The 21,579-nt window shown below is 45.3% G+C and overlaps 3 non-coding genes across 3 annotated transcripts; all 3 read left to right on the top strand.

Annotated features, from left to right (window-relative positions):
- Positions 1 to 14,640: 14,640 nt before the first annotated feature.
- Trnat-agu (transfer RNA threonine (anticodon AGU)) lies at positions 14,641 to 14,714 on the top strand. Its single transcript has one exon. It is a non-coding gene; the product is annotated as a tRNA-Thr (tRNA).
- A 109-nt stretch (positions 14,715 to 14,823) lies between these two features.
- On the top strand, positions 14,824 to 14,897 carry Trnat-agu (transfer RNA threonine (anticodon AGU)). Its single transcript has one exon. It is a non-coding gene; the product is annotated as a tRNA-Thr (tRNA).
- A 109-nt stretch (positions 14,898 to 15,006) lies between these two features.
- Positions 15,007 to 15,080, top strand: Trnat-cgu (transfer RNA threonine (anticodon CGU)). The gene has a single exon. It is a non-coding gene; the product is annotated as a tRNA-Thr (tRNA).
- Positions 15,081 to 21,579: the final 6,499 nt, after the last annotated feature.

The following is a 21,579-nucleotide window of genomic DNA, read 5'->3' as shown; positions in this document are numbered from 1 at the left end:
GTGTATCACTGTGTCACATTTGTAAAGGGACAGTTGCATCCAGAAAACAAAAACTAAAGCGTTCCACATCGTTTGACACTGTACCTTCCCTGTTTTGCTTGCCAAAAAACGGCACATATTCAATAACAGAATTTGAGAGGCTGCACACTATTTTTGCAGCAGAGGAGGCACAGTGGCGAGAGTTTGTGTGACGTTCCTCCCACTCCCAGTCGCTTAGCCGTTTGCCTTCTTAGGAGGCACGCCCTCATTGGTTGTTGTCTGCGTGACACCTACAGAGAGGGGGGCACGGCACATACCCAGATTTGTCGTCTGCTCTGTGTTTTATCGAATCGTACGAGAACTATACCAGCAATTTGCATCAGGTTTTCAGAATTCTTGTCGGTGATGAATGAGAAGTCAAAAGGCGCTTTCGACCAAGAAGGATGCGACTGACCCTTTAAGCATTAGGAATACATGTAGGAAAGTGTTGTGGATGTGAGGCCTCACAAAGCCCACGAGACACAGGATCAATGGGGAGATGCTTAGTCATAACTGGGGGCTGCCTTTTTGGGACTTATTTTTCAGTAAAGTCGGGGGGTTAATATTGGGTTGTATGTATTCCTCAAGATTCATGTGGCACTGAGTTGTATTCTCTCGTTTACTTTTCTTTCAAAATTTGGGTGCAAATGGGCTGTATTTTTAGTTTCACCCGTGCAATTTTACATCACTTGACACCTGAGATATGCTCATCATGCAACTTTATGGAGTTGACCTGCAAAGGCGTTAATGTATGCAATGTTCCTCTACTGGTACCACAATTTGGTAGGAGACCTTTCCCTGGCATGTCATTAACTTGCCTCTCAGGTAACAGACCAATTGAGAGTGTGCAAATGATATTTCCTGCATCTTTCCCCATTTGGTCTTAAGTCCCACAACAGTTTGGGCACTTGACTATGGCATTATGTGTTGTTGGGCAACATGTGTGCCATGCTGCATCACTACGGACACCTGTTATGCATCTAAGTGTAGAAGGCTCATACAGAGGTCCTGCTTACCCAGCAAAGGCCTATTCTGCAAGTCTTCTTTTGGCCAGATGCTCATGAGAAGCTCCTTCAGAGAAATAGAGTCCTTCTGTTGGCACTGGACACGCTCCCACACCTCCTTCTGAAGCTCGACACCTTGGCCAATGTTAATCTGAAACCATTGAGCAGAATGCAAGAGAGCACTTTATGTGAAATCAGAGTACACAGCTGAGTGCACAAAAAATTGGACCAGTGGTCCACTTTGGGACACATTACTGTTAACAGTTAAATCCAAGCTGACTGGTGACAAGAGATTTGTTAACATTTTTTTTAGCTTTAGCAGTACCACCATTACTCAACCTCAAGGAAACAACCATCAAATCGTGTAGCACTCTCTTTAGATCATCTGTATTTTGCATTTAAAAAAGTTGTAACCGGAATTGGAAGCAAGAGTGGATAAGCAAGGGACTTTTGGATATTCCATGTCTGTCTTATGGGCGCAGGAAAGAAGCAAATACGATAAGGAACCTATACAGGTGTCACATGGGCAACCTTTATTGACTGGTTTCAATTAATGGTGTTAGTAATTATGGGATGCTTCCTCTACCATTTTGCTGCTGGCTGCACTTGGCGGTGGTGGCTCAGGAGTGCCCTCTCTGGATGGCAGAAGCTCTAGTGCTGGAGCTTCAATGTTGTCAAGTTCCAGTTTCTTGACAGCATGAAGGGACTGTGCTGCGACCTGAAGGCCTATATAACAGATTACCTTTATTAAGTGTACCATAGCTGCCAAAAGTTTTGTTGGCCCCATATCTATATTTTCCCATTAATTTTCAATACAGGCTCTTATAATTGTTTTCTCAACACACACCAGTTCAGAACCAGCAGTTATAAAAGCGTGCTGAATGAGCACACAAGTATTCTCTATAGCCACAATGAAAGCAAAACGGCACTATGAAAATAATGCTCAGAGGCTCTGGAACATTTATGCAGAGAGTCAATCCAACCCTGAATCGAAAACCATTAGAAACCGATATTTTTGGGTAGACTGGAACTGCACGGAACCGAAAATTGGTAGTGTCATTTTGGAGCTGTACTGTTAAAAAAGAAACTGCTAAAATGTAACAGTTCACGCTAGCTGACACTACATCCAGCTGTTGGGTCCGAAAAGGCAGTTGTGCCAGAACTTGTGTGGCTACAACGCTCTCTGGTTGACTCATTCAGCAGTGCTCTGTTCCGTGGAGCTCTATTTCACCTGATCTTTAGCTTGTGAATAAGTGGCACTGCCGAAAGCTAGAGAAAAATAATTAGTTAGCATTTGCAAATGAACCTCTTTCAGACCAGCATGTGGCTGACATGTCAGAAGCTTATTTGCCTAGCTAACTAATTATATCTATATCTTGAAATATGAGTGGGACGCTTCAGGCACCTTCATCACAGGAATAAGCAGCTTGATCGAGGACTGTTTCAGAGCAAAACTTGCCTCAGTCCTTATGAATTTTCCAGGTAATAATGCATTTCAATCCACAAATTCTCGCACAATGTACTATCTCGCAGGACTATACTGCATTAGATTATGGGCTTAAGGAGATGGGTCTGCTGGAAGATAAGGTACAGCCAAGAGATCGCGCTGTTTATGAACAAGCTAATAAAACTATAACCATAATAAAAACTAAATAAAAGATGGCCTTTACGCTGCACGAGATTTGTAGACCAAAACCAACTAATTACTTGAAAAACAAAGCAAAAACACTAATATTCATCACATTTGTTTTAAGAAACAGCTCTCGATCAAGTTGTCCAATCTTGTGACAAAGCTGGCGGAAATGTCAGACTAAAAAAAATTAGTTACTTAGAATATACAAATAAACTTTGAACAGGCCAGCACGTAGCTGGTATATATGCAGAGTTCTCTGAAAAAGAAACGACATTCAGTAGAGCCACATGTTCACGAAATGTCCAGCAGGAGGACATTCATGGTACGCCTGGGATTAAATGATGCTCTGATGACATAAACTATGCAATTTAAATAAAATACATTAACATGCTGTACCGTCCTGGTCATCAAGCCTGCGCAGGATCTTCTCTTGCAGAGCTTTGTTGATCCTACGGAGGTTCCGAATTTCATTGTTCTTTTCCTGAAGCCTGATCTGAAGGTCACGTATGATGCTTTCCTCTCTTATGGCCCTTTCTGAGCATGAAGTTCTGTCGTCCTCCACAGCTAGCAGCTTCGGCTGCTTTTTTTTTGCTGCGCTTCGACGGTTCATGAGTTACTTCATTGAGCTGCTGCTTCCTCTTTTCTAATATGTGCAGCAGGTCCTTGTTTCTGTGCCCATCTTTACTCGGGCGGACAGGTGGCTGTAAAAGAAAAACCTATTGTGTTTTTCTTTTTTTGTAAATGCTGTGGAGCTACCTCTTGTTTTGTGTCTTCTTCACTTTCGCTTGTGTCTACGATGCAGCGGACGCTGACTCTCTTCCGATTCACTTTAGCCGCCACGTCTTCTGCTGACTCTGTAAGGCATTCCGGAAACGATTACAGACTGAAATATAACCTGCAGAACGCAACGTTGCACTTGTGATAAATCGCCCCACACAAAGGTTGGAGATGTCAAACACGCGACAACCCACTTACGCCCGGTTGCAGCAACGAGACTTCAGAGATGAACAGAGTTCAGATTCCACAAAACTCGGTTTGAAACACTCAGATCTGTTCAGAAACGCTGGATTTTGAGCCTTGCCAAACACTTCATTACACTAGTCAAACTGAACCGTTAGTAGCACATCGTTGACGATTAATCGCGAGTTTAGAAACCGTTAATCTCGGCTGAAGTCGGAGCTCGCGTTGGTGCAACACTGTGTAGACAGCGTTATTGTAAACGATAAACGATACTTGAGCATGCCACGAATATGGCGCATGTGGCGGTGGGCCGCGCCGAGAACGCTCGGCATGTCGGATTCAAGCAACCGAAATGCCACTCACCTCCTAACATCAATATACGCGCTTGGTAGTAGTCACAGCTGCCGTCCGTGTCGGTCCACTTCACGGAATAGAACGCCGATGGAGAGAAGTCCTGTATATGCAGCGGCTGGAAACCCTCGATGTCTTCGACATTCACAACGGCATATTGTTTGTCATCCTCATATCGGACATAACCGTGGGTGATCATGGCAACGCGCTTCTTTGTGTGTAGGTTGCCAAAACTTTGTGTACATGCAGTAAATACGATAACAGCAACTGACTACAATACAGAACCCCTACTAGTGCTACTGCGTTCCCCGCGTCAAAACTAAGGAAAATTCGCGCGCGACGCCGGTCGAGTTGTGGCGCGCCTACAGTTTCGCAGAAACCGTTGAGCATAGAAACAAACATAATAATAATGCAATCATAATAATGCTGGCTATTATTCTTATTCGTGATGTTGGCTGTCCCGTATCAGGTAAGGTGGAACAACTATTAAAACGCGAAACATGGAATCATCATCATCATCATCTGCGTTGTTGTTGATATGTGTCAGTGGTATATGTGCCGTGTTGTGTTGTCTTTCCCGTGCTACTGCTAGCCGCTGGGATCTATTATACGCTGAAGGCGGGCCACGATGAATCCTCCAGAAAAATGAAAAAAGCGGGGACATTACAAAAGCTATCTGAGTCCTTCAGCGGAGTTCCAGCTCCCGAGATCCACTCGCCGCGCGCACCGGCAACAAGCAGTAAGTGAACTTCGTTTTCCTTTTTTTTTTCTTGATTGCATCTTTACCTTTACACTGTGTTATATAAAAGATTGCTCATGTTGTTTCAGGAGGACCCTCCGAAGACCGCTATTGTTCCCCGTGGAACTGGGAGCGCACTACAGGCTTCTCTAGACCACGAATTTTCCACTTCGCGAGATTGTCGGCAGCACGATACTGGGGATGCTTCGAACAACTTGACCTCTACAACACACCCTGATGCCGTTGAAGAGCATTTCTTCAGCAACGAGCGAGACCTTGACGGCGAAAATTTCGATCCAAACTTTACGACGCTCCAAGAAGAACCTTCAAGTGCATCCCGTAGCGAGAACGATAATGAAGTAAGAAGAAACGAGAACGTAAGCAGAAAACCACCTTGCGCGTTATTGCGCAGGGGGCGCTGCTTTTTGTTTTGTGTGCAAGATTACTTTTAAAATGCACCTGTTGTTACCCAGAAGCCCACTTTTCCTTACTGTGCTCTTGTGCTGCTGTTCTTCCTTTTCCAGGAAATAAGTTCACCACTTCGAAGTGATGACGAGGACTTCCTAAGTGATCCAGAGATGCAAGAGCACTGTAGGGTGAGTGGCAAGATATGCATGGGTACAATACAAGATGTGCATGAAAGCTGACGGCAGTCTTAAAACATTTTTGTTACAAAGTGCTCATTTTGCCAACATTATCATGTTGTTACGTACGGTGAACAATATGACAGAGAAACACAGTAGAGAGTGGCAAATATCATAGACACATACATGTGGAGCGTTTCATGGCCGTCATGCAGTCAGGTAGAAACTGTGGTGTTGTACGAGATGCTGCTGTAACCCAGTGCTCTAATTAAATGATATGGTCTGGCCATTCTATTGCAGTTTCAGTGTTGTGCAGCATACCACTGCCTTTGCCTGGTCTTACCAAAACAACATTTTTTCGGTAATTGCTGAAAATGTGTGTTGTCTGGCATTCGGACCACCTGTACTAGTGCTTCTATTTGTGTCGAAATGGAAATGGTGACTAACTTTCTGTGACGATAGACGACACGAACAAGTGTAGCTGCAACACTAATTGAAACGTCTAGCCTGTAATACTACATCCTCCTGGAGGAACCGGATGATGATGATGAATTGGAGGTTTTTGGCACGAAAGCGACTTAGACCATAGAGGGAGGAACCGCAACCGGTTGGCTCTGCTCCTGGGGCATGGTTGAGAGCAGCACATAAGTTAAACTTTAAAACAACAGGTACGCTATAGTGCTTGGTGGGGCTCATTGCAATATTCCTGTAATTGCTGCTTGGCAAGTGTTCAGAGTATTCACAAGTCCTGACACATGCTTACGGACTACGCAAGCAGTGTTTTTTTTATCACGTAGCAGTGATGGTGTTTTGATGTTGTATGACAAAAGGGCATGTGTAGTGGTAGGCGGAATCTGGGGTGTGCACGCCTTGGGAGGGGTGTGTGCACAACATTCGTTCCTCCTTTGCTTATTTGAGTGCATCTGCTTCATGACTAATCTTGATAGTGGCATTTTGGATGTCTAGAAGTATTTTTGCATACGATTTCTTTTTCTTCTTACAGCTACCACAACAGAACTACAAGGAGACAAGTCCACTCCTGGCAATGATTCGTTCTTCTACGATTTTTTTCAAGAACGCATAAGTGAAAAAGTAGTTGTCTCAAGGGGAGATATCCTGCTTATGGTCTTCAAACATGCTTTGAAAAATAAATTATCCTTCACGGCACTGAAAACCGTGATAGAAATGATAAATCTTTTCTTTGATCGCCCTATACTGCCACAGTCTCGCTACAAGATAACTCAATTGCTCAAGCACAGTGGAACTTCCATGACCTTCCGTTTCTTTTGTCCAGGATGCTTCACACCAATAAGCCAACTTGACACAAACTAATCTTTTCAGTGTCCAAACTGCCACTGTTCAGCTAACATGTCAACTCTCTTCAGTGTGCCGTTTTTTGTTATCTTGAACGTTGAATCGCAATTGCAAAAGCTCTTCAGGAACTGTGACCTTCTTGACCTGACGCAACCACTGCCAGAAAGGACCATGTTCTGTGACATTTGGGACGGACAGCTGTACCGTAAGTTTGTTACATCCACAGAAGGGTCTGGACAACGTATCAGTTTTTCACTCAATACAGATGGGGCACCTCTTTTCAAATCAAGTGGCTCTGCTATATGACCTGTTCAACTTATTGTTAATGAATTACCTCCTCATCAGAGGATGAACAAGCTCATCTTGGCAGCTCTGAGGTTTGGGAAGGAAAAGCCAGATATGGCCCTCTTCCAAAGTGCCTTTGTTGATGACATGTACAGGCTAAGTACTGAGGGCTTCGATGTTGTGTACAAGGGGCAACCTCAAAATTTCAAACCTTACTGTGTGTGCAGTGCAGTAGACCCCGTGGCGCGGGCTCCTATGCAGGGGGTAACGCAGTTTAACGGTTACTTTGGGTGCAATTGGTGTTTACAAAAGGGAGAGTGGGTTGGGGGCTCCATGAAGTATCCTGTTCAGACCACTGAGCCTACTGCACGTACAGAGCAACAGATGCTTGATGATATGGAATTCTCAGTAAAGGAAGGAAAAAGCATCAATGGTGTCAAAACTGCCTCACCTTTGGTCAACCTTCATCAGTTTCACATTGTGGAAAGCTTTGTACCGGATTATATGCACTGTATTCTGCTGGGGGTTGGGCGTCAGTTTTTGGATGTATGGCTTGACTCGTCTAATTGTCCACATGCAATAGGTCGTGAACAAGGTTGATCAAAGGCTAATGGCATTACAACCTCCACGAGATGTCAGGCGCATGCAGAGGCCAACGAAAGAGCGCAGGTGGTGGAAAGCGAAAGAGCTGGAGAGCTGGATACTATTTTACAGTGTCCCTGTACTTGACGGAATCTTGAAGAAAGAATGCATACAGCACTGGGCATGTTTAATAGAAGCCCTTCATATCATGCTGCAGGACAAAATAGCTGCCCCTGAACTTAGTGTTGCAGAAGCTCTTCTCGTTGAGCTCCATGTACTTGCCGAAATACTTTACGGGCCATCCTTTATGACCTACAATATGCACCAGCTCACACATATGGTGAACAGCATACGTCACTGGGGTGCACTCTGGGTCCACTCTGGGGCCACTCTGCATTTCCATTCGAGTCTGGGAATAGTATCCTTAAGGAGTCTGTGAAGGCTGCTAATGGAATGCCCCATCAAGTCTGCAGATTACTTCCGATGCAAGAAGTTGTCGATGAACTGAGTGGGCTCACTGTTGACCCCAGAGTAGTTGAGTACTGCAGGTTCCTTGATAAACCAGAGACTCAAAAGAGCACCTGTTCGAGTGATGGCGTTCGATTTTTTGGAACTGGTCGTCCACATGTGCCATCAGATAGAAGAATTAGCGGTGGCACTGAGCTAGCAGCAAATTCCATGCAATACAGAAGAATGTGCCTGAATAGTTCGCTCTTAACCGACAGCAGCTATGCAGAGAAAAAGAGAACCAACAGCTCAGTAGTTCAGTTACGGGACATGTCATTTGCAAGATTGGATTCTCTGATTCATGCAACAGACTCAAAGGCTTATGTTATTGTTACGCGGCTTAAGTGTGCGCCCATCAAGTATCCAATAGTTACCACGAGACATCTGCTGAGGGTTACGGGTGAAGAGCCTGATGCGTTTATTCTACCTGCAACAGATATTCGTACAGTCGCTGTCTACATGAAACTGCAGAGTACATATGTTGCAGCCGTACCAAGCTCGTTCATATAACATTTTTGTGTGCATGTGTAACATTTTGATGTTGTATTAAACCAGTTCCAGTGGTCTGCGTCACCTTTGGGACTTCTTGTCATCAACAGGCCTCTCCACCCTGCTTTGATTAACGGACCCCTTATCATATCCATCATCATCTCTCATCACGTACAAGTGGCACTGGGGCAGCGCCCAGCCTGCCGGCCGGCATCAGCCCCATCTCATCATCGTACCTCCATTTGTGTGTGTGTGTGTGTGTGTATGATGCATGTGCTGTGAACATATGCAAGCAGTGCAATGCATGCGAGTGTAAATTTTGACATTATGTCATTTGCATGTATATATATACTGTACATATATACTGTACAATGACCACAAGAAAAATTAAAACTTTGTTGCTATAATTTGGGTCGTACTTCAATGTCTTACTTGCAGTGTTCCCGAACCACACTCTCCGAGTCTCTTCGTCAGCTGGACTCTCGCCCTTTCTCCCTACCGAAATTGCTTGGTCCCTGGCCCAATCCAGCCCAGCAACGCTCTGCGCTCAAAGGTCTTCTGACATTTCTGGACACCATCGGACTTCGATCGTTATTGTAAAGGGGCACGTTATTTTATTCCCCCCATTCCACCAAGCACTGGGGTAGAGTATCGCTTGTTGCGATGAAACTCCCCACTCTCCAAGGCCGAAAATAAAGTTGTTGTTGTTACTTGCAGTGTAAGAGAAGGTCCAAAGAGCGTCCGATAATGAAATAACCGATAGTGAGAGGTTTCAAGATGACGAATGCGAAATAAATAATATCTGCCCTGCTCAGATATGTTATCGTACGTGCACTTTCTTAGTTTCCAAACACATGCAATTCGTTCATTACTTGATATCTGGTATACTATTTGTTGAACTACAGGCCAAGCGCATTGTTCCTGATAAGCACCTAGGATGATGGAGTACACGCTGCTAACCATTTAACTTTTGTCACAGTTTCCTGCTAGATAAAAACGACCCATTCACAAAACATGAATTCTTGAGTTACCAATTGGTATGAACCATTGGCATTCTGAGATCTAGTTGGACATCCCATTGGCACCACAAAGTGTACCAATTGGATGTCCAATTGGCATGGCATTTCCCAATTGGTGCCTAAGAAACCAATTTGACTTTCCAATTGGTTTACAAACAAACAACTGGTTCTTCCAATTGGTTTACAAAGTGCCAACTGGACAACCCAACTGGCAGTGAAGTTGAGTCGTGACGTTGCCCACATACGTGAGGCCGACAACGGCAAGCCCTATCACCACTACCACCACCACCACCACCACCAACTGGCAGTGAGGGATCCAATTGGTCCCCATTGGTCTTCATGCTCTTCCAATTGAGTCCCATTGGGACCAATTCAATTTGCCAATTGGACCAGTTCATTATTTTTGACTGGGAAGGCCACCACTTTGTTTGCGGTGTCGCGAAGTAAGGCATGTTCGCAAACAATGTACCACGCCGTGGTGCAAGGAATCTTGTATTTTCGGCCACCAGGCTATACACTGCATGAAGACATACGCGTCCAAGACCAGGAAGACGTTGGAAGGTGTGGACGGTGGTGACCAGATGGAGTGTGACGACGGTATGCACGATCTGGGTGCTGCAGCTGGAAGTGGCACAGATACCGCACCGACAATTGCGAAAAGTTCAGAAGATGGGGCAGTCACTGGGGAGTTGGAACCCAAAGGTTCAGAGGGGACAAGTCAGTCTCCTGACCATACGGACGCAATACCGACGACTGTTTGAAGTTTAGGGGGACGGGTACAGGAGGAGGGGAGCCTGGGAACCACCGTTCAACAAGATCAAGAGTCATCCTCGTTTCAAGCCACACAGCAGTCGCAGGGACAGAATAAAGAAGCACAGGGCGAGCAACAACGTCAAGTTGCCGGAGGAAAGAGCGGAAGCGGTGCATCTGACGACGACAGCGAGCGTTCTCAGAGCGAGTCAGAATTGCCGGAACACGACGACCCAAAAGGAGACCCTCCGCAAAGCAAATGGAAGGGAGTGCGACGCAGTGTTGCCAAATTTGGGGAAAAGTCGCTAAATATAGCGGATTTCGGGGTCTGTCTAGCGACAAAATTTTGTATTTGGGATTAGCGGATTTTTTGGTGACTTTCTGATATGTTCAGCGACTTTTTAGCGACACGAATATTCCTTCATGAAGTCAGGAAGAATCGTGATTTTCCTGTCTCACTTCGGTGGACGACAAGCTCTGTCGGAGAATAATATGAAATCGCGCCACCCTTTGCCGGCCGTAACTGCTCTAGAGCCAATCCCATGACACGGATAGCTGCAGCGGCTCAGCGTAGTGCAGTTTCGTTGCTGCTCTTCGCAGGGCTAGTTTCTTTGAGCTGTTGCCAGTTTGCCCCTTTTCTGACGAGCATGGTGGCCTAGACGCAAGTGCTTTCCAAAATGCCTCCTAAGTAAGACCAGAAGTATCGCAAGAGCTTGGTGATGCTGCCAGTATTCAAGGGATAGCTTTGTCGCAAAAGGTCGCAAAAAGACGAGAAGGCATCGGAACCTTTTGCAAGCAATAAACAAACCACGTTTGGTGCCTCCGATGACAAAACCAGAAAACGTTTTGCAGAAGATATTCAAGGTCCGAATTTTCTTTACTTTCTCTTATTCTTATCCACTCAGACCCATTTTTTCATGTCCTCTCTTGGCCATCTAGCACGCTCATTCGCCTACACATCCTGGTTGGTCTGTCACCACATTGTTTCACAACGTGCAACGAACAAAAAGGGCTCAGTAGCGGCAGCGACTTTTTTTAGCGACTTTCAGTTTCGATTTTAGCGACTGTTAGCGACTTTTCAGGACGCCACTAGCGACTTCCTGGGAATGACATTTGGCAACACTGGTGCGACGACGTAGGAAGAGGTACACACCTTTACCACGGCTCCCAGCACCAGAAAGGAACAGGTCAGCGTCCTTGCGTGTCAAAGAGTGAATTTTGCGTTCTCGACGTAACATTAAGATTGCTACGCTGAATGTGAATAGTGTTGTGTCAGGGAAGCGGAAGCAGTGGTTAAAGGAGGTACTGTTCACGTCGGATATTGATATTTTATGTGTTCGAGAAACGAAACTATCTACGTACGAGGACGAAAGAAACCTAGTGGAGGCTTTCCAACAGTAGTTTTGGATTCGACACGCGGCGGGATCACCCCATTGTGCAGGTACGGCAGTCCTGATACGCAAGTCATCAGCACTTCAGGTAATTGATTGTGAGCTTGACCAATGTGGACGTATAGTTGTTGTTGATATCTTCTGGCAAAATGAACTTTTGAGGGTTATATCAATATATGCACCGAATGACTGTGCGGAAAGGAACGTGTTCTTTGTGGATCTTCACCGTTTGCTAGATGTACCTTTTTCCGTGATTTGTGCCGGTGACTTTAATTGTGTTATGAAGCGGGATGACTGTACTTATCAACAGTATAGAAAAGACAACAGTGCTGATATGTTAAGAAAAATAACACGCGACTTTGACCTTCATGATGTTGCAACCTTGAGCACAAGCCATCAGATCCAGTTTACGCATTGGCAGGGTTCATCCCATGCCAGATTAGATAGATTATACATTTCCGGGGTGCGACTCGAACAAACGAGTATGTATGAGATGCCAGTGTTGCTTTCCGCCAGTGTTGTTTTCCGACCATGATATGGTTTCCTTCAAGTTGACACGAAAGATAAACTTGCGTTGTGCACGCTTACGTAAGAGTACGTGGAAATTAAACGAAGAAATACTAAAAGATGATATCTTCGTAACCAAAGTCAGGTTACATGATAGAGCAGCTTAAGGCTAAACAAACAGCTGTGGGAAACATTTAAGGCAGAAGTGAAATTATTGGCAATAGAGAGATGCCAGTCATAGCCTGGGAGAAGCGTCAGCAAGAAAAGGCTCTGCTCGACACTCTGAAAAGTTTGGTAGAGGAAGAGGAACAAAATCCAGGTGTCTTTCTTCAAGATATTAGGGATGTGAAAGCGGAGATCATGCGCAGTTTGGAAAGAAAGCTACGAGGCGCTGCCATACGTAGCCGCGTCGAACTACTTGAAAGGGACGAAATCCCCACAAAGATTTTTCGCGCGCTCGAACGGCACGATTCGGACGGAAAACGGTGTGGTTGACAACGAAGACGAAATATAAGCTATTTTTGAACAGCACTACAATGATCTTGTCGATGAGAAGAAAAACTTGCTCTACCCCGTGAACTTCTTGAAACACATAAGAACAGTTGAAGAGTTGGAAGCGTCCACTGGAGCCATCAGCGTTTCAGAAGTTCAACTGCCCATTGGAAAGCTAAATACCAACAAATCTCCAGGTCGGGACGGCATAACCTCTTGCTTCTACAAGGTCTTGATGGAAGACCTACCGGGATATTGGTTAAGGTATATGAAGACATCTGCAGAAGAGGACTTTTAACACCCACCATGGGAAGCTCTGTCACGGTACTCATCCCGAAGAGAAAAGCACAGAAACAAAACATACCCCTCGTGACGGACTTCAGACCAATAAGTCTACTGTGTACGGACTCTAAAATATTGGCGAATGTATTGGCAAGAAGACTAGATAGTGTGCTGTGGAAAGTAATAGGCCCACACCAGTCGTACGGCATAAAGAAGCGGAGCATACAGACGAATCTACATGTTATGCGGACTGTGTTTGAAGCTGCGCAGGCAGCTGGAATCCCTGCTGCAATCTTACAAGTGGACTTTAAGCAGGCCTTCGCACTCGTTCCTACTCAGTATTTTAACTAAGGTGGGAGCAACAGAGCTCTCTAAGTGGGTGTCGATCTGCTACAGGGACATTAATTGGGCGCTAGCTATCAATGCTGTAATTGGAAACGAGATCAAGGTCAAAAGCGAGGTACGACAGGGATGTCCCATGTCTCCTGTGCTATTCGCATTGTACTTGGAGCCCTTATGTCAGAACATTTTGCATAATGTGGACATTGGAGGTGTAATGATAGGACAAGAAACCATCAAGGTATGCGCGTACGCCGACGATCTGACCTTCTTTTGTAGCAACCGCAAAGTAATTGGAGATTGCCTAGAAGAAACGCGTAAATTCTGTGAGATCTCAGGTGCTTGTGTGAATCCGAAGAAATCGAGTGGAGCTTGGCTCGGTAACTGGGATACAATGCTTCAAAAGTTCCATGAAATTCCCTGGGGACGTCAAGTCGGCACCTACCTGGGAGTTGCTTTCCTGCAAAAAAAACGAAGCCACTGCGAAACTGAAATCAGCCGTAGACACACTACAGGCTAAGGCCCCGCAATACAAGTGTCGCAGGACAACCCTACTAACAAGGGCATACGTCGCAAACACTGTGTTTTATCCATCGATGTTGTATAAGGCCCAAGCTATGGGATGCAACATGGAAGTCATCAAGAAATACCACAGGATGGTTGCGACCTCCGTATGGGAATCAAAGTTTGAAAGGATGAGACGTTCCAATATTTTCCTGCCAGTTAAGGCGGGTAGACTTGGTGTTATAAGCTTAGAGATAAAACTGCTAGTGCACCGATTTATGTATTTCCGGAATCACCTGGATCCCATTTTATGCAGCCCAGTATATACCTTCGGAGGACAAGTCTTGGATGCCTGGGTGGTATCCAGCAGTCCTGTGGTGTGCGACAGCGGAAACCTGGTGTTCTTCAAAGAAATCAAGAGTGCGTTCCTCTTCTTTGAAGCACGTTTTTCCATTCAATAAATATGTATCCCCCCCACCACCACGTTTTTCCTGGATTTACCTCACAAATGTATCCAAGAGGAAGCTCTACTGGGACACAGTCATGCAAACATTCCCGCCCCCAAGGTACCACTCTCCTTATCCAGAACACATAAAGAGTGACGAAAAAAAAAAGCCGTGGCTTAGGTGGTTAAAGCGCCTGTCTAGAAAACAGGAGATCGAAGGTTCGACTGCTTCCGGTGCCTAACACTCCCATCATTGTCGTGTTTATGTTGCAGCTTTGGTAGACTCTCTTGTTCACGCCCTGCTAGAGATCGAGGGTTCGACTCCTTCCGGTGCATAACATTCCCATCGTTGTCGTGTTTATGTTGCAGTTTTGGTAGACTCTCTTGTTCACGCCCTGCTAGGGATCGTTAGCTCCGCGGTATCACATTGTAGTTTGCCTTCCATGGCGCCGTGGCTTAGGTGGTTAAAGCGCCTGTCTAGTAAACAGGAGATCGAGGGTTCGACTCCCTCCGGTGCCTAACTGTCCCATCATTGTCGTGTTTATATTGCAGTTTTGGTAGACTCTCTTGTTCACGCCCTGCTAGGGATCGTTAGCTCCGCGGTATCACATTGTAGTTTGCCTTCCATGGCGCCGTGGCTTAGGTGGTTAAAGCGCCTGTCTAGTAAACAGGAGATCGAGGGTTCCACTCCCTCCGGTGCCTAACTGTCCCATCATTGTCGTGTTTATATTGCAGTTTTGGTAGACTCTCTTGTTCGCGCCCTGCTAGGGATCGTTAGCTCCGCGGTATCGCATTGTAGTTTGCCTTCCATGGCGCCGTGGCTTAGGTGGTTAAAGCGCTTGTCTCGTAAACAGGAGATCGAGGGTTCGACTCCCTCCGGTGCCTAACTGTCCCATCATTGTCCTGTTTATGTTGCAGTTTTGGCAGACTCTCCTTGTTACGCTCTGCTAGGGATCGTTAGATCCGCGACATCGCATTGTATTTTACCTTCCATATCGTCGTGGCTCAGGTGGTTAAAGCGCCTGTCTAGTAAACAGGAGGTCGAGTGTTTGACTCGCTCCGGTGCCTAACTGTCCCATCATTGTCGTGTTTATGTTGCAGTTTTGGTAGACTCTCTTGTTCACGCCCTGCTACTAGGGATCGTTAGCTCCGCGACATCGCATTGTATTTTACCTTCCATATCGTCGTGGCTCAGGTGGTTAAAGCGCCTGTCTAGTAAACAGGAGATCGAGTGTTTGACTCCCTCCGGTGCCTAACTGTCCCATCATTGTCGTGTTTATGTAGCAGTTTTGGTAGACTCTCTTGTTCACGCCCTGCTAGGGATCGTTAGCTCCGCGACATCGCATTGTATTTTACCTTCCATATCGTCGTGGCTAACGTAGTTAAAGCGCCTGTCTAGTAAACAGGAGATCGGGGGTTCGACTCCCTCCCGTGCCTAACTGTCCCATCATTGTCGTGTTTATGTTACAGTTTTGGTAGACTCTCTTGTTCACACCCTGCGAGGGAGCGTTAACTCTGCGACATCGCATTGTATTTTGCCTTCCATGGCGCCCTGCCTTAGGTGGTTAAGGATTCTACTTCCGGCAGCGTTAGCGAACGGACGTGGGAATCATGAGATCCCCGGGAGCGGTCACATCGGCTAGGCCTAGCCGGGCTACAAAGGATAATGCGACTGAAAACGCCTACAAGGTTATTTTGCCGACAATACCTCCAGGTAGTGCGTCTTACAATACTCTTTTGCTCCATGCTGACCTGTTTGGGAGACCATACAACGCTGACAGCTTCGGTGATGCTCTGAAGGACATTATTTGTAAAGAAGATGTGGCGGGGTTTGGGTCATATCAGTTCAATCATGTCTGGGCCATAACATTTCACCGACGTCTTGATAAAGAAAAGTTGGTAGCACAAGGGGAGCTGGTTGTGAAAGGAAAAAGGTGTCCCAATCAGCAAAATGTACTGAAAGTCGAGTGCAATAGGGGCGGACGGGTAGGTGGAAGGCCTTGAACAGAGTGATGAAACTAAAGAACATTGATAAAGACGCATACCGTCCACCCCTATTGCACTCGACTTTCAGTACATTGTGCTGCTTGGGGTATTATGGTTGACCCAAATAAGCAGGAAGTCAACATGAAGATCAATTGGATTCCCATACACGTGCCAAACGAAGACGTTGTGCAAGCGTTGCGGCCTCTTGGAACTGTGAAGAAGGTGGAACGTGTCAAGTGGAAAAATACCTTCTTTGAAGGCGTAGAAACTACAACACGAATTGCTCAGATGGAACTGAAAGGAGGAATTACCGCGGATGACGTTCCCCATCTGATAAACATATCAGGATGCCAGGTCTTGCTGGCAATACCGGGTAGACCACCTTTATGCCTCAAGTGTAAAATGGTGGGGCACATTCGAAAACAATGTAGGACGCCCCGGTGTAAATCGTGCCGTCCGTTTGGACACACAGAAGAAGAATGTGTGAACAGCTATGCATCGAAGATCCGCAGGTGCACCAGGGAAACAACTGACCACGACGCCCTAGATCTTGCAGACGATCCGGAGATGGAGATTGAAGCACATGAACGTGTTGATGAAAAAGAGGAAGGACCATATACTGCAGTGGCTATAAACAACGAGCATATATACGGAGAAAGTATTCTAGGCGAAAGTAACCAGGCAATAGAGAAGGATACCAATGATGAGCCAATAAAAAGGAGGATGCGAAAGGAGAATTCCGGAGCGTTGGACGACAGAGACAAACAAAGGAAGCAACAACGAGAAGATGTAGTACCGACGGAAAGAGACGAACTTGCAGATGGAGGGAACAAGAGGAGGAAACCGGAAAGCAACACTGGGATAGGCCTTGAAATTGTGCCTGTAGGACAGTCGGCGCTGGAGAACATGAACTTTGGGGACATTTGATGTGAACCATGCGTCGTGAGAGTGAATGCCCGTCTTCACTGTAGTAATAAGGTAAGCTAAACAGTTTCCTCTCGAGAAGGAGAATGGGTATTTGATCTTTTTAAACATGATGGAAGGGCATATATCTGTCGTGACAATCAAGGTACGAGGTCTGTGTTTACGGAAAAAGCAGTATCATTTGAATAGGTTTTTAGATTCGTAACCTGATATAGATGTGATAGCATTGCAGGAAACGAAAATTAGTAGTTACGAAGGGACTAAGGAACTGCTTCAAAAATTTTTCCTACCGCAATATGAGGCAGTTGTAAGCCATTCATTTCAACACTCTGGAGGTTGTTTGCTGCTTGTGAAAAGATCACTGAAATATGTGCCAGTTTACCATCATGTTGATAGTAGTGGTCGTATGGCTCTGTTGGATATTGCTTATGAAAATGAAATCTGGCGACTCATATGTATTTATGCACCGAACGATGCAAAGGAGAGACAGTCCTTTTTTAATTCTGTGGAAAAGTATGTTGACACAGGCTACACTACAGTGCTGCTGGGTGATTTTAATTGTGTGCTGAATAATGTTGACAGAAGTAGTTGCTAATTACAGCAAGATGTAGGCATCGAAGCATTGGGGATATCACGCGAGAGTGTAATATGGTGGATGTAGCCGAATGTGCGAACCTGACTATCAAGTACACTCTTTTCCAGAAGGGATGTGACGCGCGGCTCGACCGCTGATACATTTCAGGAAATATAAGGGGCGAAATCAGCAAATACAACGTCATACCAGTTCACTTCACCGACCATTGCATGGTTATCGCTTCCATTGGGAAGATTCCGGCTAAAAGTAAAAAGTTTGGATGGGAACACTGGAAGCTTAACAACAAACTATTGGAAGATGAAAGTTTTAATGACCTTGTAAGGGAACAGATTGAACAAATGAAAAAATCGGATGAAGAATGGGGTATCAAGTGGGAACGTCTGAAGTTGAAAGTTCGGGAGGTGGCTATTGAAAAATGCAGTGTGAAGGCGTATAAAAGAAAATACGAAGAAAACAACTTGAGGAAAAGGCTATGCACGCTGATTACACTAGAGTGCAAGATGCCTGGGGAATTTTGTGATGACATCCAGCATACAAAGCTTCAGCTGAGCCTGATAGACGAAAACAAAAGCCAGGGCGCACTGATAAGGTCAAGGACACAAAACTTCCTTGCGGATAAGCAGCCATGGAAAACATTCCATCAGGAGGAAAGGAAACATGTGGCTCAAAACAAGATTACGGAAATAAAAGTCTGTAATCGAAGCACTGATAAGAAGAAAGAGATTGAAGATTGTATTTGGAACTGTTATAACTCGTTACTTGGGACTGAATCTTCGGATGGTGACAATATCATCTATGAGCAAATGAAGGATACGATGCCTCAACTGCACAATAACGAGAAGGAAGAGCTAGAGTTACCGATCACTGCGGAAGAAGTGCGGAATGCCATCAATTCTCTTCGAAATAATCGGTCACCAGGACCGGACGGATTAAGTGCGGAGTTTTGTAAGAAACACGGCCATCTGCTAACCGCTGTCCTGTTGCGGGTCTTTAACGAAGCAGAAGAAAAGACGATGTTACCCAAATCGATGAAGTGCTCGAAAACTGTCCTGATTCCCAAGGAAATACCCGAAGGGTCCACACCAAGAGTGACAGATTATAGACCCATCACACTGAGCAACGTTGACTACAAAATATTCGCAAATGTTATGGCCGGACGGTTGCAAAAGGTGATACCTCAGCTGATGGGGGAGCATCAAACGTGTGCAGTGAAGGGACGTAGTATACAAACTAATATACATGTTCCAGAACAATACTGTACTTTTGCAAATTTGGAGGTGACCAAGTGGGCATGCTGCAGCTTGATTTGTCGAAAGCCTTCGATAGGGTCAAACATAACTTCCTGTTCTTATTGCTTCAAGCTGTCAACATGGAACCTCGTTTCATAAACAGAGTGCGCATGTGCTACACAATGGCCCAAACCCAGGTTGTTATCAATAACGTGATCGCCAAACCAATAATTTTAAAATCATCAGTCCGTCAAGGATGCCCAATGTCTCCCCTGCTCTTCAACTTATATCTGGAACCTCTATGTCGAAGTATTAATAATTATGCTGGTGTACATGGATACTCTGATTACAACGCTGAGATAAAGACACTGGCATATGCAGACGACCTGGCCATCTTCGTCAGTGACAACAAAAGCATCACGAGAGATATGCAGATAGTTGAAAAAATATTGTGATGTTTCGGGAGCTCAACTGAACAAAGAAAAATCGATAGGTGTCTGGGCTGGTTCATGGGGATCCACACCACGATTGTACGAAGGCATCACATGGCAGACTGGGTTGCCAAGATATTTAGGAGTGCCAATGGAGCAAAGTGTGAACACCAACCCCGTGTGGAAGACTGTGAGGGACAAAGTGCGCAAACATACGTTCACGTGGAGGCAAAGTGAACTCTCCATTTTTCAGAGACCAAATGTGTGCAATGTTCTCCTGCTCGGAAGGATTGTGTATTTGTTGCATGTATTGCCGTGTACGCGGAAGAGCATTCACGCGCTTCACAGGGTTTTTGACACATTCATTTGGTGCTCTAAGTTTGAGCCAATGCGTTGGGAAAATATCTTCAAAACTGTCAAAGATGGCGGCCTCGGACTGCATCATTTATTTGTTAAGCAAATCGTACTACGACTATTCTTGCGAGCCATCCTGTTTTAAGAACTATGATACAATGCATAGCTGGTGAATATCTGCCAGGTGTAGCTATGTCGGTGATAAAACTAAGGCCTAAACTTCGCGGCTTTTACAAGGATATTGTTGAATGTGGGAATTTTCTGCTCTGTAGATTTTCTGTTGAATATGTTTTTGAGGTCGGAAGGAAGAGACTCACAAATGACCTCATAGATTCGCTGTTCCCAACACCCATCTATCGTAGTGCTCCACGGATAACGCACGGCACTGATATATTGTGTCGCGTTAAGAAAATGCCAACCAGGTCGAAAATAAAAACTTTTTTCTTTCGACTCCATACGGGTACGCTTCCAGTGAAAACGTGGCTGGCCTCAAAAGGTATATTCGTGCCATGGACTGTTAATTGCCGTTTCTGTAAGGTACCGCAAATCATTGACCACGTCTTCCTGGATTGCACAGAAGCAATCTTTTTCTGGGATGATGTACAAAGAAAGCTGAAGAAAAAGCTGTACTTAAATCCTCACGCAATCCGGTTTTTACCCTTGGCTGGAAAAACAGCTGCACGTTACGATACGATCGTACTAATTGGACTCCATGCGTTGTGGAAGCTTAAAGGTACAGTAAAGCCATAGACAAGCATGATATGCCGGTGATGTGAGTAGAGACTTTGTTGCTCCTAAATACCATATGCGGGACCATACGACCGAGAACGGGCTATAAATATTTTTAATTTGCCATGAAAGAAGCGGCGTAGTGCAGCGGTGCGACGCCTGGTGTCAAACAACCCCCTGTACCGCGGGCAACGCTTAAAATTGGTATTACACACTATTACATCGGAACTTCGTTATTTTAGTAACCATATTATTAGTTTTCCTGTTTACCTATGCATTCTGAAACCCCTGTTAACAGTTTAACCTCTTAGCCCCTGTTTTTGCGAAGAAACCCAGCGCTGGCCGCTGTTCGATGGAGGCACTCCCTACTTCTCTGCTGCGCCTGCGCGCTCCTTCTGTTCGCGGCCTCTTCCGAACGAATAAACTCTCTCTGTGAACCTCTGTGAACAAACAAGTCCCGACGCTGTCTGGCTTCTCAAACGTCTGACACATCTTTTTCAACGGCTCAGCATTTCATTTCAGTTCGCTTATCCGTTTTTCCTCAGATGTGGATCATTGTGTGGATTGCAGGGGCGGATTTTATAGTGGATTGTGGTGGATTCTTATGTCGGGCCCAGTGTTATACGCGCGCAATGTGGTTGTGCTGTATGTGTCAGGAGTACGGATTCATTTCGAATACCTAGTACAGTGTTGCCCGTAATATTTAATTGTAATTTTCTAATTAATTGCACCGTCGATTGGAATGAAACTTGCGCAGTTTTTGTCCTCGTGGCTTGGGCTAGCCACACTAAATGACATTTGATCGGTGCTGCTTTACAGTACCTTTAAAGTTCGGGACAGGAATGAGGAACCCCTACAGCCTCCGTTTGCGTATTTCAGACAGGAACTAGTGGAAACTTTCAAAATAGCCCAATACAGGGACGATGTGCCTGATGATATCATTAGAAATGTGTGTGACGAACAATGTCTTCCTTGGATGTAGCATGACGCGTGCACAAGATATTTTAACATTAATATTGTGTTGTGACGTGTACAAGCGCACGCGGTTTGCGGAATAAAAATTTTTAGAAAGGAAAAAAAATGCCTTAGGTGGTTAAAGCGCCTCTCGAGTAAACAGGAGATCGAGGGTTCGACTC

Source organism: Ornithodoros turicata, chromosome 1 (assembly GCF_037126465.1).
Source record: "Ornithodoros turicata isolate Travis chromosome 1, ASM3712646v1, whole genome shotgun sequence".
Classification (NCBI taxonomy): domain Eukaryota; kingdom Metazoa; phylum Arthropoda; class Arachnida; order Ixodida; family Argasidae; genus Ornithodoros; species Ornithodoros turicata.
Note: the sequence above shows the minus strand (reverse complement) of the source record. Positions and strands in the feature narration are given on the sequence as shown.